Genomic DNA, 16,533 nt, shown 5'->3' with positions numbered 1-16,533 from the left:
AGGCAGATAAACCAGGGTTTGATACATGTCTTCATCTCTTGTACTCCTGGACTAGTACGGAGAGCCGGCCCACTAAGCCTCATTGCTCTTCTAGGGGGATGGGAACAGCACCCTGTGATGTGATCTGAGAAACAAGTGACTTAATGACTAGCTAGGACACTCAATTCCTTCCTGTTACCCCTCAGAACCACTTTCCCTCCCCACCCTAGCGTCTTCCCTGGAGGAAGCCCCATAGGAACTATATCAATGGAGGACTCTCTCGTCCTTTGGCTGTGGTGTGTTTGGCCAAGGAAAGCCAAGAAATTGGAAGGGAAGGGGAGTCAGGTCCTTCCCTGCAGGGTTGCCCAGGAAGGGCTGCATTCTGGACTGAGGTTCCCAGCTCCTACCAAGGGTCCTCACTGGCTCTGGTTACCACTCTCTCCCCTTTGGGCACCGGAGTGGCACTAGCCTTTGGGGCCAACACTCTCCCTGCTGGCTTCCCTAATCCTGTCCATACCACTGTCAATCATCTCTTTAGTAAACTCCCCTATAATTTTGCTATTCTGCATGTATCTTCTCTTTCCTGCTGGGATATCTCACTGATTCTGGGCCCTTCCTGGCGCCCCCAGGAAAATGGCAGCCCATTCGTAGACCCACAAGGCCATCCATGGTAGCCCTGAAGAGGAACAGGGGCTGCTGGTTTGAAGCTCAGGTGTATAACAAATAGATTGGAATATGTTGCTCACTCAAGCCGATCAGAGATGTTTCCCAGAGTAACTGAGTAACAGGTTTATCTGCCCTACAACCTAACAGTTATGTAACTAACATCTCACGAGATGGAGCAGGCGCACACCTGCACCAATTTTCATCAACATGATGTTGGTTAAGTGGCATCTGGCTTTCTATAGATGCTGAACAGCCAGGATGCTATAGCAAGGGCTGTGGTTCTGTTGTCTTTCTGATATCTCACAGCAATGGAAGGCTGGTTTTATACAAAAAAATCCAACTTGAAAAGGGCTCCAGCTCTGCTGGTCCAAGAGTCTCCTGCAGCCCACCTGGTCTGTGTGGTGTCCAACAGAAAAACAAACCCAGACTCAGGAAGGAGAGACTTTTTCTCCAAGGGATTATTGCAAGAAGGAAAATGCTCTGACCATAAGGACTGCAAGCTCTTCAAAAGTTAGGCAAATGGTTTTCATTTTATAGAGAGGAGTAAACAGGCTGGAAAGAAGCAGATGTGGGGAAGTGGGGTGAAACAGTGGCCTGATTGAGCAGTAGATCCCCGAATGTTTTACTGTAAGGCCAGTCTGTCCTCACGGGGGCTGAGGGTGGGCCAAAGTTCAGGGCTCTGGGGGAAGGAGAAAAGCTGAGCTAAAGTTTGCTTAACAAACATTTTATTCTGATTGATCAGTGGGGACAAGCAATTCGGTGAATCATTTACAAGACAACAAATGGGAATGCGGAGAGTCTGTGTCTGGCCTTGCCCTCTGTGTGGGGGCCATCCATGAGTCTTATGTGAGTCATATGCGGGAGGGAGATTCTTTGCAGGGAGCCATTTTCCAGAACACAGAGGTGAGAGCATTTCTTAACCGTTGCTGTTTTCTGAGATCAGGGGGTTGGGGGGAGATTCAGCATTTTCAGTGGTATGACTTGAGCGTAACAACCTCTTCTTCCAAGGATTGTTGTTGAGCTGCAGGGGAGAAAATAATCAAGGAACACACCAAGAGAATGTGCGCTTAGTCATATCTTCATCGTATGACCTGCACAAGCAGTGCTGTTGGCCAAGCCATGGCAGCAGAGCAAAACCATACGGTAAAGATTTATTTGAGAGGAATGCCAAGACTTGGTTGGGCAAGCTCTGTTTCCAAGGAGAAGGCTCCTGCTGGGAATATGCTTCTTAGACTCCTGCTGGTGGAGACACCATGAATGGAGGGTAAATGAGTGAAGTTGCTGTCTCCTCGACCATCAGCCCAATGGGTGGAAGCCAGAGATGCCTTGAAGATAGTAAGTGTGCTTTGCTTTTAACCTTGAAACAAACTGAGTTGGGAAGTTCACGGGAGCTGCCTGCTTCTGTTGGGTATTCTCTCAACGTGCATTGTCGTGTGTTTGTTTTTAAAATCTGTTGTTGCTTGGTAATTTCTATTGATTGTAATGATTTTCTGTGAGGCTTAGCAAGGGAAGGTGTAGAAGGGGTTAGAAATGGGGCTAATTAGTAAGATGCAAATCACTTGCATGGCTGTTTCAAAACATTTGAATGGCCCATAATTAAATATGTTGCCAAATTATTTGTTAATTATCATCTTCCTATCAAGTTTATTTCATCAAGATCTCATCCGCGGTGTAATAGGCAAAGGAAAGAGCATTGTGCAGATAGATGCTTTGCAAAGATGGACAAGGGTGCTTGTTTGGTTGGGTTCCTTTCTTACTGGGTACCCTTTTATTTTTCATTTCTGCTTCAGTATATCATAGACGATGAGTTTGCTTGTGGACTGACGGAAACTCCTGGTTGGGAAGGATTACAGCGGTAGTCCCTTTGCCCAAATTCCCTACTTCTTCGTGAAGTAATCCCTTCTACGATATCCCCGAGAGATGGGGATTTTCAGTCTCCGCCTGGTTGTGGCAGGGGAAAGATGTGCTTTGACAGGCTGGTCATTTTGTGGTCTGGCAGCTCTTAGAAGATTGTGTTCCTTGTTTTGGACACAGTCCTAGCTCTGGCCTCTGAGACAACAGCTAAATCCTTGCTCTCTTTCACAGACAGCCACTCAAGCAAATTCAAAGACAACTCTAATGCCTTTTGTGCTCGGGGTGAAATGTTACCAATTCCTGAGTAATCACTTCTGTATAATGGTTTTTGTACCCTGAAGCATCCTGTTTCCTGTCCCCTTGATGAGCCAGTTTATGTCTATCCCTCTTAAATAGCAGTGATCTGAAGTGAAAAATATTATTCCAACTATAGTTTCAAGTGTGCAGAGTCCAGTGGAACTTCTCTTCCTTGTCTCAAAAACATTTCCCTATTAATGTACATAAAGTAGCATTAATTTTAGCCTTTGTGACTTCAAGTCGCTCCATCGCTCACCTGACTTACACTTTGTTGGCAATTAACATCTTCATACGAGTTGCAGTAAGGCCACATCTTAATATCAGTGTTCTTGTGCTGATGATTATGTTTCTTAAATAAATGGATTAGGGGTGTCGCCATTGACTTGAATTTTGCTGGTTTTCATCTTTTGTTCCACTTATCAGGGTCTTTCAGAGACTTCATTCTCTTCCAAAGCACAAACTAACCTGCACATGTTGGATCAATACCTCATAGTTTATTCATACAGATCGTTGGTATAAATTATTGAATAGAGCAGAGTCGCATAGCACGTTCTCGAAAACCTTTCACATTCGCTACAACTCTTTTGCAAATCATCACTCTTCTGGAATGTCTATGTAGCCAGCTACAACTAATAGATACTGTAACCTGAGATTTTCAGATTCCGGGCTAGAGTTGCTATTCATTCTACTGCTGATATTACCAGGAGTGAGAGGTCTGGTAGTGTTACCTTAAGGGATGAGAGGCCTGCATTGTTTCTAGCAAGCTCGGGATGGTGCCAGACAATCCCTGTTTACCTTCTAAAGTGCACACAAACCATCTATAGAAATATTAACTCTGGAATCTTGTGGCAGGTACACCTTAACTAGTCTCTCGTTTCTAATATCTTCGTTTCTTTTACTTAAAAATTATATGGTTGTTTTTAAAATGATGTCATCATACTGCATGCCCCTCTAATCAGTAAATGTATGTCTGTGGATGTTTACCTTATGCATACAGCGCACCCTGTGACTATATTGGGTGCCCTTTGTTTACATTTGCATAGGTACCATCTTAATAAAAAAGGCACTGCCATTATTAGCTAATTAATTAAGTAGAATTATATTCTGTTGTCAAGTACAGTACTCTCTTCTTATCCATGGGGGATACATTCCAAGGCCCCCCGTGGATGCCTGAAACTATGGATGGTACTGAACCCTATATATATGTTTTTTCCTATAGTTACATACCCGTGATGAAGTTTAATTTATAAGTTAGGCAGAGTAAGAGATTAACACCAATAATAATAAAATAGAACAATTATAACAATACACTGTCATGAAAGTTATGTGACTGTGGTCTCTCTGTCTTAGAATATCTTATTTTACTGTACTCACCCTTCTTCTTATGATGATGTGAGATGATACGATGCCTACGTGATGAGATGAGGTGAGATGAATGACATAGGCACTCTGACATAGCATTAGGCTACTACTGACCTCCTGATGAAGGAGGATCTTCAAGCCATGACTGTGTCGATCGTTGGATGTCAGGAGCAGACGATGTCGATGGTTGGGGATCCAACAAAGGGATGATTCGTGTCCCGGGCAGGACAGAATGGGATGGTGCGGGATTTCATCACTCAGAACAAAGTGCAATTTAAAACTTATGAATTGTTTATTTCTGGGATTTTTCATTTAGTGTTTTTGGACCATGGGTAACTGAAACCACGGATAAGGGGAGACTACTGTATAATCATGTTGCTGTTTGAACATGGATCTTCTTGGTTTACTATTGTTATAATGGTCTGTCAGCAAGTGATAAAAAACTTGAAGCTTATGTAAACTCAACATATGACACTCCTTGCCAAGGGCATGTCTGCCTTATAGAAGATGTTCTTCAATTAGGACACCCCCAGTGGGATTGAGCACAAAGAATAAAGCTCTGTGTGGGGAAAGATGCCCTCAGCTGCAAGTGTGATATCTTGAATCTTTTTCAAAATAACATTTAACCCAAAGACAATCATTGTCATTAAGTGTCTTGTGTTACCCAGGCTTTCACAATGTTCTTCATCTCAGTACAAAGAATGCTCCCCTAAAGAGTGGACTGGAAGATAACATTTACCTGAATGCACATCTTCCTTTCAGTCTGCACGTTTCTTTTAGAACTTTTTATTCCAAAGATCGGATCTACTTGTATATTTACTTCAAAAGTACTTTTCAGCTGAAGGCAATTTTGAACTGCTCCCTATTAATCCTATTAATTAATTGACAAAGTCTATAGATATTGTTTATCCAGAAGGTACCACCAATGGAAGACAATGAACACACTTAAATTCTTTTATGGATCCTTTATCATATTTATTATGATGATGGATGTTTTAGAGGCTGTGTCTGATAATTTTAACATTTGCATATCGTGTGCTACTTTACATGTCCTATATATACATATACACACACCTATGTATATATATATTTACAGATATATGTGTATATATATTTTTTTTCTCTTTGAGATCTTTTTTTTTTTTTTTTGAGGTAACATTGGTTTATAAATTATATAAATTTTAGGTGTACATCCTTATATTTCAATTTATGTGTAGACTACATCATGTTCACCACCCAAAGACTAATTATAATCCATCATTGTACACATGTGCCTTTTTACCCCTTTCATCCTCCTCCCTACCTCCTTTACCTCTGGTAACCGCCAATCTAATCTCTATATCTATGTGTTTCTTTGTTATTGTTGTTTTTCTCTTCCTCTTATAAGTGAAATCATATGGTACTTGTCTTTCTCTGTCTGACTTATTGAGCTTAGCGTAATACCCTCAAGGTCCATCCATGTTGTCACAAATGGCACAATTTCATCTTTTTTGTGGTTGAGTAGTATTCCATTGTGTATATATACCACATCTTCTTTATCCATTCATCCATTGATGGGCACTTAGGTTGCTTCCACATCTTGGCTATTGTGAGCAATGCTGTAATGAACATAGGGGTACAAATATATTGAATTAGTATTTTCATGTTCTTTGGAAAAATGTCTGTTCAGATCCTTTGCCCATCTTTTGATTTAAAAATGAGTTATTCATTTTTTTGTTGTTGAGATGTATGAGTTCTTTATATATTTTGGAGATTAACCACTTATCAGATGTATGGTTTGAAAAAGTCTTCTCCCTCTTGTTATGTTATCTTTTCATTTTGTTGATAGTTTCCTTTGCTGTATGGAAGCTTTTTAGTTTGATGTAGTCCCATTTGTTTATTTTTTTCTTTTATTCTCCTTGCCTGGTGAGACATCGTATTTGAAAAGATGCTGCTAAGACCAAGGTCGAAGAGCACATCGTATTTGAAAAGATGCTGCTAAGACCAAGGTCGAAGAGCATACTGCCTGTTTTCTTCTAGAAGTTTAGTGGTTTCAGGTCTTACATTCAAGACTTTAATCCATTTTGAGTTAACTTTTGTGTATGGTGTAAGATAATGGTCTACTTTCATTTTTTTGCATGTGACTGTCCAGTTTTCCCAGCACCATTTATTGAAGACTTCCTTTCTCCATTGTGTTTTCTTGGCTCCTTTGTCAAATTTTAGCTGTCCATAGATGTGTGTGTTTATTTCTGGCCTTTCAATTCTGTTCCATTGATCTGTGTGTCTGTTTTTGTGCCAGTACCATGCTGTTTTGGTTACTATAGCTTTGTAGTATATTTTGAAATCAGGGAAGTATGATACCTCTATTTTTGTTCTCTTTTCTCAGGATTCCTTTGGCTATTCAGGGTCTTTTGTTGTTCCATATAAATGTTAGGATTCCTTGTTCTATTTCCGTGAAAAACGTCTTTGAAACTTTGATAGAGATTGCACTGAATCTGTAGATTGCTTTAGGAAGTATGGACATGTTAACTATGTTAGTTCTTACAATCCATGATCATGGAATATCTTTCCATTTCTTTGTGTCATTTTGATTTCTTTTAACAATGTTGTATAGTTTTCAGTGTACAGATCTTTCACCTCTTTGGTGAAATTTATTCCTAGGTATTTTATTCTTTTTGTTATGATTGTAAATGGGATTTTCTTAGTTTCTCTTTCTGTTATTTTGTGGTTAGTGTATAGAAATGCAACTGATTTTTGTATGTTCATTTTTGTACCCTGCAACTGTACTGTATTCAATGAGTATTTCTAATAGTTTTTTTGGTGGATTCTTTTGGGTTTTCTGTGTGTAAAATCACATCATCTGCAAATAGTGGCAGTTTAATTCTTCCTTTCCAATTTGGATCCCTTTTATTTCTTTCTTTTGCCTGACTACTCCGGCTAGGATTTCCAATACTATGTTAAATAAGAGTGGCAAAAGTGGGCATCCTTGTCTGGTTCCTGTTCTTAGAGGGATAGCTTTCAGTTTTTCACTGTTGAGTATGATGTTAGCTATGAGTTTGTCATATACGGCCTTTATTATGTTGAGGTACTATCCTTCTATACCCATTCTATACAGCGTTTTTATAAACGGATACTGTATCTTGTCGAATGCTTTCTCTGCATATATTGAGATGATTATGTGATTTTTATTCCTCATTTTGTAAATGTGGTGTATCACATTGATTGATTTGCAAATGTTGAACCGTCATTGCATCCCTGGGATAAATCCCACCTGATCATGGTGTATGATCCTTTTAATGTAATGTTGTATTCTATTTGCTAGTATTTTGTTGAGGATTTTTACATCTGTGTTCATCAGTGGTATTGACCTGTAATTTTCTCTTTTTGTGTTGTCCTTGTCTGGTTTTGGTATCAAGGTAATGTTTGCCTCATAGAATGAGTTAGGAAGTGTCCCCTCCTCTTCAATTTTTTGGAAGAGTTTGAGAAGTATAGATATTAAATCTTCTTTGACTGTTGGGTAGAATTCACCGGGGAACCTGTCTGGTCCTAGACTTTTGTTTTTTGGGAGGTTTTTGATTACTGTTTCAATCTCCTTACTGGTGATTGGTGTATTCAAATTCTCTATTTCTTCTTGATTCAGTTTTGGAAGATTGTATGATTCTAAGAATTTATCCATTTCTTCTAGATTATCCAGTTTATTGGCGTATAGCTTTTTTAGTATTCTCTTATAATCCTTTGTATTTCTGTGGTGTCTGTTGTAATTTCTCCTCTTTCATTTCTGGTTTTATTTATTTCAGACTTCTCTCTTTTTTTATTGGTGAGTCTAGCTAAAGGTTTTTCAATTTTGTTTATGTTTTTAAAGAACCAACTCTTAGTTTCGTTGATCTTCCGTTGTTTTTTTTTTTAGTCTCTATTTCATTTATTTCTGCTCTGGTTTTATTATTTCTTTCCTTCTACTGATTTGGGGCTTTGTTCTTCTTTTTCTAGTTCCTTTAGGTGTATTGTTAGATTGTTTATTTGAGATTTTTTTCTTGTTTCTTGAGGTAGCCCCTTGTTACTATAAACTTCTATCTTTGTACCACTTTTGCTGTCTCCCATAAATTTTGGTATGTCATATTTTCATTTTCATTTGTCTCTAGATATTTTTTTATTTCTCCTTTGATTTATTTATTGACCTAATAATTGTTTGGTAGCATTTTGTTTAATCTCCACATATTCATGGCTTTCCAGTTTTTTTCTTGTAGTTGACCTCTAGTTTCATACCAGGTCAGAAAAGATGCTTGGTATTATTTCAGTCTTCTTGAATTTATTGAGACTTGTTTTGTGCCCTAATATGTGATCTATCCTCGAGAATGTTCCATGTGCATTTGAAAAGAATATGTATTGTGCTATATATATTTTTTAATGACGTAAATTGAGCATAGAGGAATAGTGGGCACTAATATGTACCCCTAGAAAACATCACACTCCTTTGTCCATATGACCACTTGTGTGGGCTCCTCTGTCAGTATAGATGTTGTCTGTTGTAGCTTTAATTAGGTTCAGTTCTCCTCTGGCTTCAAATGCTTTGAGAGGGGATCCACACTTGCCCTTTAACAGAGCTTGGGATCTGAGTACCAGTGAGGCTCAGAGGACTTCACTATGCTTTACAGCCTGGATGCTGGCTTGTTGGGTCTTTGAGGAATTCTCCCTGTTCTGTCTCCTGCCCTGGATTTGGTAATCCCACATTTGCATCCTGGCTGGGGGACAGGGACAGATGTGACTGCTCATGGTGAAACTTGGAGTGCCCTGGAGGGATGCCTCTCCCTTTGCTGCCCTGCCCCAGCCATGGCATCCTGCCATCCATGTGATCAGTGAAGACTTGCAGGAATGAGGTTGAGTGCAGATGGGCTATCTGGCTGCACCTCCTCGAGATCCTGATCTGCCATGTCTGCCGACCCACATGCAGCCACTGCACACCCCTTTCCACTTCATCTGAGTGTTTCCTCCTCTTTTCTTCATTCCTTCCACCAGTGATGAAAGCAACTGAGGGTCTCCTCTTTGTAGGAAGGTTCACCACATCCTGGGTTCTAGTTCGTTTAGGTTTCATTGCATCCTCAGCTTTCTGATGGGTTAAAAAACTGTGATTTTATTGAGAACCTCATATGCTGATGAGAAGGTAAAATGGTGCAGCCACTGTAGGAAACCATCTGGCGGTTCCTCAATTAGTTAAACATAGAATTTCCATGTGACCCCGCCATTCCACTCCTAGATAGATACCCCAGAAAACTATATAAACAGGTGTTCAAACACAAACCTGTACATGAATGTTCATAGCAGCACTAGCGAAAATATCCCTGAAGTGGGAGCAAAACAAATGTCCATCAACAGATGAATGGGTAAACCAAATGGGGCATGGCCCTATGCAATGGAATGGCATTCAGCCATAAAAAGAAGCAAAATGCTGACACATGCTACAGTGTGGATGAACCTTGAAAACATCATACCGAGTGAAAGAAGCCAGAATCAAAAGGCCACATACTGTATAATTACATTTATATGAAATATCCAGTATATGAAAATCCATAGAGAAAGCAAATTAGTGGTTGCCAAGGGCTAGTGGGAGGGAGAAATGGGAAGTGACTGCTTAATGGTTGCAGAGATTTCTTTGGGGGTGATGAAAATGTTCTGGAACTAGGTAAAGGTGATGGTTGCACAACATTGTGAATGTGCTAAAAGCCACTGAGTTGTACACTTTACAGTGGTCTAATTAGTGAACTGGATATTATGAGAATTTTACCAGAGTTTAGAAAGTAATTATGATTTTGAGGTTTAATGCTTTATCTTGTCACTGTGAGCTTGGGCGTCCCTTTGGCTTTCTACATCTTAACTGGCAGTGAAAGCTGGTTGCTTTTTTCATATACAATAACTTCTCTTTTTTGCTTTAAATGTTTTCAACTATCTGCATGTCTTGAGTGGACAGAGCCTAGCTGTCAACATTTGCATTCTGGGATGTTGTCTCAGGGAATTTAGGATCCGATGGCAAAGAAGTAGACAGTGCAGATCTGAGGAACCAATTCAGACCTAGAGCCCAGACGTTGGGAGCTGGTGAAACTGGTGTGAGTCAGAAGCTCTTGGGGAAATAGAGTAGAGGCGAGTGGAGGGGTGGTCCCCGAAAGCAGGCGCCATCTACAGGATACATGAGTGAGGTGGCTGGAATGACCACTCGGTTCCTGTTCTACTAACACTTATACATGTGTTGTGGTTAAGAAAAGAGATTTACAGGACTTTATTCCATTTATTTTTAACCACCTTGAGACATGGAGGATGGTTTCAGAGAAGGCAAAGTGACACACATTAAGCTCTGTTGGAATTTTTGTCTTCTTCTGCCTTAGCTTGTGTCTGAGATCTTCTATCCAAGAGGAAGAGGCTGGTAAGTTTGAATTTCATTCAGTTTTTTTTTCCTTTTGCCTAGACCGGTGAGGTAGATGCAGGGACGAGCAGTGTCCCACTTTAATGGGAGAATGAGAAGGCTGTGGCTGCTCACCCAGACCCTGGTACTGGGAAGGCTGATTCCTTAGGCGGAAGGATGGAGGTCAGGCACAGGTCAGGGGGCCATGGTGTGAGCCAATGCTGACAACCAAACACACAGGGCTCTTTTCTGGAGGGTTCCATCAGCTAATCATAGATGTCAGGGAGGCTCACATTACCCTGAAGTGTTGTGGCAGGTTCCCTGCAGACTCACAACCAAGGATGTGATCATTACATCATTTTGGACAAGTTTTACATTGAGTCTTCCTCTGGCTGGATTTTGAACCTGGGAGAACATTCTGATCAGGCCATGCATTTCAGCTGCCCGCCATCTTAACTACCAAAGCAATTTAAGCAAATACCTCTGCATTATGCTTACAGATCCTCACAGCCATATGCATGTGTTTATAGTCACTAAAAAGCAGAGTGATTATGTGATAGCGGGGGGCGGGGGGAGGGGGAGGCGGGCGGTGGCATCCCTAACCCCTAACCTCCCTGGAAAGATGCCCAGGCTCCTTATCATTTCTGTGAAGTGCCTTTAACGCGGAGGGTTAGCCAGCTTGCTGAAGTGTGAGGTTAGGAAGAAGAGCAGGCTGGCCGTCCACTTAGCAGGGATGTCCTCGTTCCGAGCCGTCTTTGTCTTGTTCCCTAAGCTGGTTGTTAAATTGGTCATGCTTGGCCCCGGTTCCTGATAGCTAAAATGATGTTTTTCTTTTTCATCTCAAGTCACTGCCTGGCTGAACAGTTCTCACTCCCATAAAGAAATCTTTAGGACCCCAGAGAGAACCATCCCAGAGGTCTTCTGATATTTACAGCACAGATGACAACATCAGCATGTAAGGAAGCACTTCCCTCCATTCTCAGACCCTTGCTTTCTCTTCTCCTCCAGACTCTCTGGGTATTCGTTTTCTCTCCTTTTACTCTGCTGCCCATGTTGTCGCATGGTTGCCTGTAATGCAGGCCCGTTCCTTAATACCCAATGTTAGAAGTTCAGGTGTGACCGGGTTTCTCTGTGGTGTTCTGGTCAGGGGATCCTGGAATGTGCGAATATCCCAAACCTGTCTTGACCCAGGCTCTGTTCCTTCCCTTGAGGCCCCTGAGAAAACTCTGTGTGCAGAGATGACCTCCGCAGGGAGAGTACAACTTTATTATGGGCTCCAGCCTTGAAACCCAAAGAACTCTAGCAAGAGAGACCAGAATCTGTCCAGAGCTTCTTTCCTGCATATGCCAGGCAGCCCACCATCACCTCCTCATGTGTTGGAGGAGGTGAGGGAGCTCTCTGGGGTCTCCTTTATCAGGGCACTAATCCTATTCATGAGGGCTCCACCCTCATGACCTAATCATCTCACAAAGGCCCCACCTCCTGATATCATCACCTTTGGCGGTTAGGATTCAGCATATGAATTTGAGGGGGACATGAACATCCAGATCATAGTAGTTTCTATATATGTTTTTCTTACAAAATCCTTCTATAATTCTCTATTACCAATAAACAGGTCATCGAAACCTGGCCTTCGCACCCTTTTCTCCATATACCACTGTAATGATCCATCTGTTCACTCTTCTCCAGTACTGAGAACTCTCCAGCTATGGTGACGCTCTCAACATACCAGAGAGGAACGTTTTAGGATGTTCACATACCCCAGAATTTTGAAGACCACTCTAACACACGGTTTTCTTCATAAAATTCAGTAAACTGTATTAGGTTAAGGTTAACCTAAGGTTAAGTAAGGTTAGGTAAGCCACGATGAGTGGATTATGGCAAAGCATTTAGATTTGGAGGCTGAGTAGAGGTATTATTAGGCAGAGCAAGAGAGAAATGGCTTCCTTCCACACAGTTGCCATATGGTGAGCACCGTTTACATCAGTGCCTTGGCCAAAGCACAAAGGTGCCACATAATGGACCTTTGGGATCTCGCTCAAGTAGTTAAAACTGAAGTTGCAGTGGGAGAATCCCGTAACTCACTCAAATTTATTCCAAGTGGAAATGTACTAGCATAGAGGAGGCGTACGCTGTCGTAACAAACGTTATTATAATTAATTCCAGTTGGCTTTATCCATGGTAGGCATCTCCTAATTGCAGAACTTTGAGCCCCCTAAAGAACAACTGTTTTAAAAACATTTAGTCTTTCAAAGCATAGGAAAATGAAAAGAAATTGAAGTACTAACAGGGATATGCCGTGTCAGTTATCCTCGTTTGTGAATGTGCTAGATGCTCTTGATAATGCAACTCAATCACAAAATTCAGCTTTGTTCTTTAGTTTGGAGAAAAATGCAGTTTAGTGTTAAGATAACCTATGTTCTTAAAAGGCAATCCACTCATTATAAATATACTTTTCACTTTTATTTCACTAAAAATGACACTTTATCAAAGCTCCATGACATCAAATATCTTCTGGGGAGCATGATAACATGACTAAATATTTGCTTTTGATAATTATGAATTATTATGTGCAGAGTAGGTGAATTGCTAATCTTCTTTTGTCTTAGAAGTAAGCCATTACATGTAAACATCTAGCTACAAGAGATTCAGCTACTGAGAAGGAAAATAATGAATCAGCAAAGAAAATTTTATTCTTTTGCAAAATTTGGGAGAACATTGAAATATTAACTTTTAAAAAGCATTGATATTCATAGACATTTCAATATATTAATATAAGGTGATATATATATGTGTATAATCTATTTATCAACAGAGACAGATATATAGTTGGTCATTCTATATATATATAATATATTTGTCATTCTCTCTACATATATATATATATAGTATACATAGTGTGTACATACACATGTGTAGTATGCCAAAAAAGCATTTTTGTTTTTCAGTTGTTTAAGAATTCAATGAGAAATTACATGATGAATAAAAGTTTTCATTTGAGTTGTACATAAATGAAATGTCATATTCAGGGCAAAGATAGCAGCATACAGCCCAGAGTGATCAGACATGTTATAAGTGTGTACATTATGTAGTTATTTAAGAATACGTAAATGTTCACAAGTTTTAATCCTATAAATAACCGAGAAAAAGAACTCTGTAACAGTGGTCAAGAGTCCAGGAGTGGAGTTAATGGTGGTTAACTATTTGGTGACTTGTTTTCCATGTTTTATTTTTTAAAATTACATAATTACCATCAACAGATGAGTGGTGATGAAACCAAATGTTGTGTATCCATACAATGGGATATTATTCAACCTTAAAAAGGAATGAAGTCCTGACATATGCCACGTGGATGAACTTTGAGGACATTATGCTCAGGCAAATAAGCCATCCACAAAAAGGACAAACACTATGTGATTTCACTTATCTGAGGTTCCTAGAGCAGTCAAGTTCATGGCGATAGGAAGGAGAATGGTGGTTGCCAGGGCTGGGGGGAGAAGGTAATAGGGAGTTGTTGTTTGATGGGGACAGAGTTTCAGTTTTGCACAGTGAAAATTGGTGGTGACGGCTGCACAACCATGTGTACATACCTAATGCCACTGAGCTGTATGCTTAAGCAAGGTTAAGATGATCAATTTTGTTATGTGGATTTTACCCCAATGAAAAATAATTTCTAAATTACATAATTAGTCATAAATATTCAAATAACCCAGCCTTGTGTAAAGTAAAATTGAATACTTGCTCCTTCAGCCACACGCTGCCCCAGCCCCCATCCCAGGTGGTTACCACAATCACTCTTGGCTGGGCAACTGTCATCACCTTTCTCTGTGGATGGATCTGGAGCCCAACAGAACTAGACTGTGAACCCCACTCTGTCACTCACTTGCCACATGTCCTTGAGTAGATGATTTCACTTCTCAGCCTTGCTTTCCTCATCTGTAAAATGGGGAGAGTGACAGAACCTGCCACATTGGTTGTTAGAAGCAGACTGCGGTCTATATAAGAAGGGCGCCTCTAGGCTAATGATCTGATACCAACGGCAGGGTGTGAGTTGTTATTGCTGCCTTTGCTGTTGGCATCTACGCTGCCCTACTTCTGGGGACGTCTGCTCTTGGTGTTGCTTTTCCCACTGGGGTTGAATCTGTACTTTTCTGCTATTCTGAACTCCAGAGGAGGGGCTCCCTCTCAGCTGCCTTGCCTAAGCTTGGGTATTTCCAAGATCTCAGGACAGTTACTACCTTTGCCTGAGAAATCCCCCAACTCCTGGACCCGGGCTGGAGGTATCTAATCTCATGACAAACTCACTCACATCTGTGCCATAAATCAACCAGAGCCCAGCCGGGGCACCTGTCTTTCAGCATCTCTCTATCTCTAGATGAACAGCAGTCTTGCCAAGGTACCAAGTGCAGGTGGAGGCAGCCAGAGATTTACCCTGACAGTAGGGAGGAGTGCTTTTTAAGAACTCAAACAGGATGGGTTGTCGAATGCTCTTCAGACTCTGTTTCTCACAATTTTCATAGAGTGTTTTGCTTTGTGTCGATGCTTTCGGAGCCTGCCCCTCTCCTATCTAATTAGAAAAAAATACGGAGTCAGTTCCAGGCCGACTTAGAGAAAAACCATCAGGCTGTGGGAGCATAAACATTACAGGATTTGGGACATGATAGGACCCTTTTATCATACAACGCAGAAACAGAGACCTGCGAAGACTGGGTGACCTGTTCTAGTGTTGACAGCTCATTAATGGTGGCACCAGGATGGAGAGCATCATATCTGGACTCCTTGCATACGGCCCTCCATCTTCACCTCATGGGGCATCAGCCGGGCCAAGGAGAGAGAAGAGAAGTGAGTGGGGCCAGGACAGTCTTTGATCTTGTAAAACTCGCTGTTACCCCAGCTGTTCTGAAGATTTCAAATGTGAACGTAGAGGTTGGGCAAGACTTCCTCTTTTTGTTTGTTTTTTTTCGTGAGGAGGACTAGCCCTGAGCTAACATCTGATGCCAATCCTCCCCTTTTTTCTTGAGGAAGACTGGCCCTGGGCTAACATCTGTGCCCATCTTCCTCCACTTTATATGGGACGCCCCTTAGCATGGCTTGACAAACGGTGCTTCGGTGTGTGCCCAGGATCCGAACCTGTGATCCCCGGGGCCGCCGAAGCGGAGTGCGCGCACTTAACCGCTTGCGCCACCAGGCCGGCCCAAGACTTCCTTTATTTAAAAATACTTTTTCTTTATTAATACTCCTAAATTAATATAACTGACTTCAATTCTACTAAGTATAATTGAGTGTATTGAGATATACAAAGACCAGAGCCCCGGCTACTGTCGAAGGGTCAATAAAAACAGATGTTCGTTCAATAAATAAAACATGAATATTTGTTTTAGAAAACTCACAAGCAATTTAAATAGGTATTTAAATCTATAGAAATACCTGTTTAAACACACATTCAGATAGGGTTTTTGCTGTCCTGATTTCAGACTGTTTTTCTTTATGAATTTAAAACAGGACATCGATTAGATAACACTTTGTTAACCAAATTTTATTTATTGTATGTAGCTTGAATTGAACAAAAACTGCATTTCTTCTAAATAAATATGGCTTTGTAATGTAGATTTTTCTCTATTTTCAATAAGCCTCTTTCCCCATGGAGCAAATAGATCAGGAACATTTTTATTGTCGTGGTAAAGTTTCCATTATAGAAGTGCAGGGTTAATTTTCTTTTAATGAACAAATTTAATGTAATTACATCTCTAGTTATGGAAATGTTCTTTTGGCTCTCTCCTTCATCATAATTTTGTTTTAGGAATAGCTACTTTCTCAAAAAGTGTTTTCTTGCTTTGTTGCCAAATTAAGGTGGTCCAGAAAAATAATTTTTTAAGGGGGAAAATTATGCAGTTTTTCGGAAGCTAATGTGCTATGCTCTTAATATTTTGGAGCACTTGCATTTAATTTTTAAGTACTTTTAACAACTAGCTCTGTTTTAATAGTTTGAAACAGCTTTATAAGCA

At 40.6% G+C, this 16,533-nt stretch overlaps 1 protein-coding gene across 1 annotated transcript in view; it reads left to right on the top strand.

Annotated features, from left to right (window-relative positions):
• The first annotated feature begins 1,602 nt into the window (after positions 1-1,602).
• The window catches only part of LOC101400125 (steroid sulfatase), a 106,674-nt gene continuing 91,743 nt past the window's right edge, over positions 1,603-16,533 (top strand). The window contains exon 1 of the mRNA XM_004440747.3: positions 1,603-1,980. The gene's annotated coding sequence lies outside the window, so the exon portion shown is untranslated. The remainder of the gene's footprint in view (positions 1,981-16,533) is intronic.

Source organism: Ceratotherium simum, chromosome X, assembly GCF_057802395.1.
Source record: "Ceratotherium simum simum isolate JZ-2026a chromosome X, ASM5780239v1, whole genome shotgun sequence".
NCBI lineage: Eukaryota > Metazoa > Chordata > Mammalia > Perissodactyla > Rhinocerotidae > Ceratotherium > Ceratotherium simum.
This window is presented reverse-complemented; position numbering and strand designations above follow the sequence as displayed.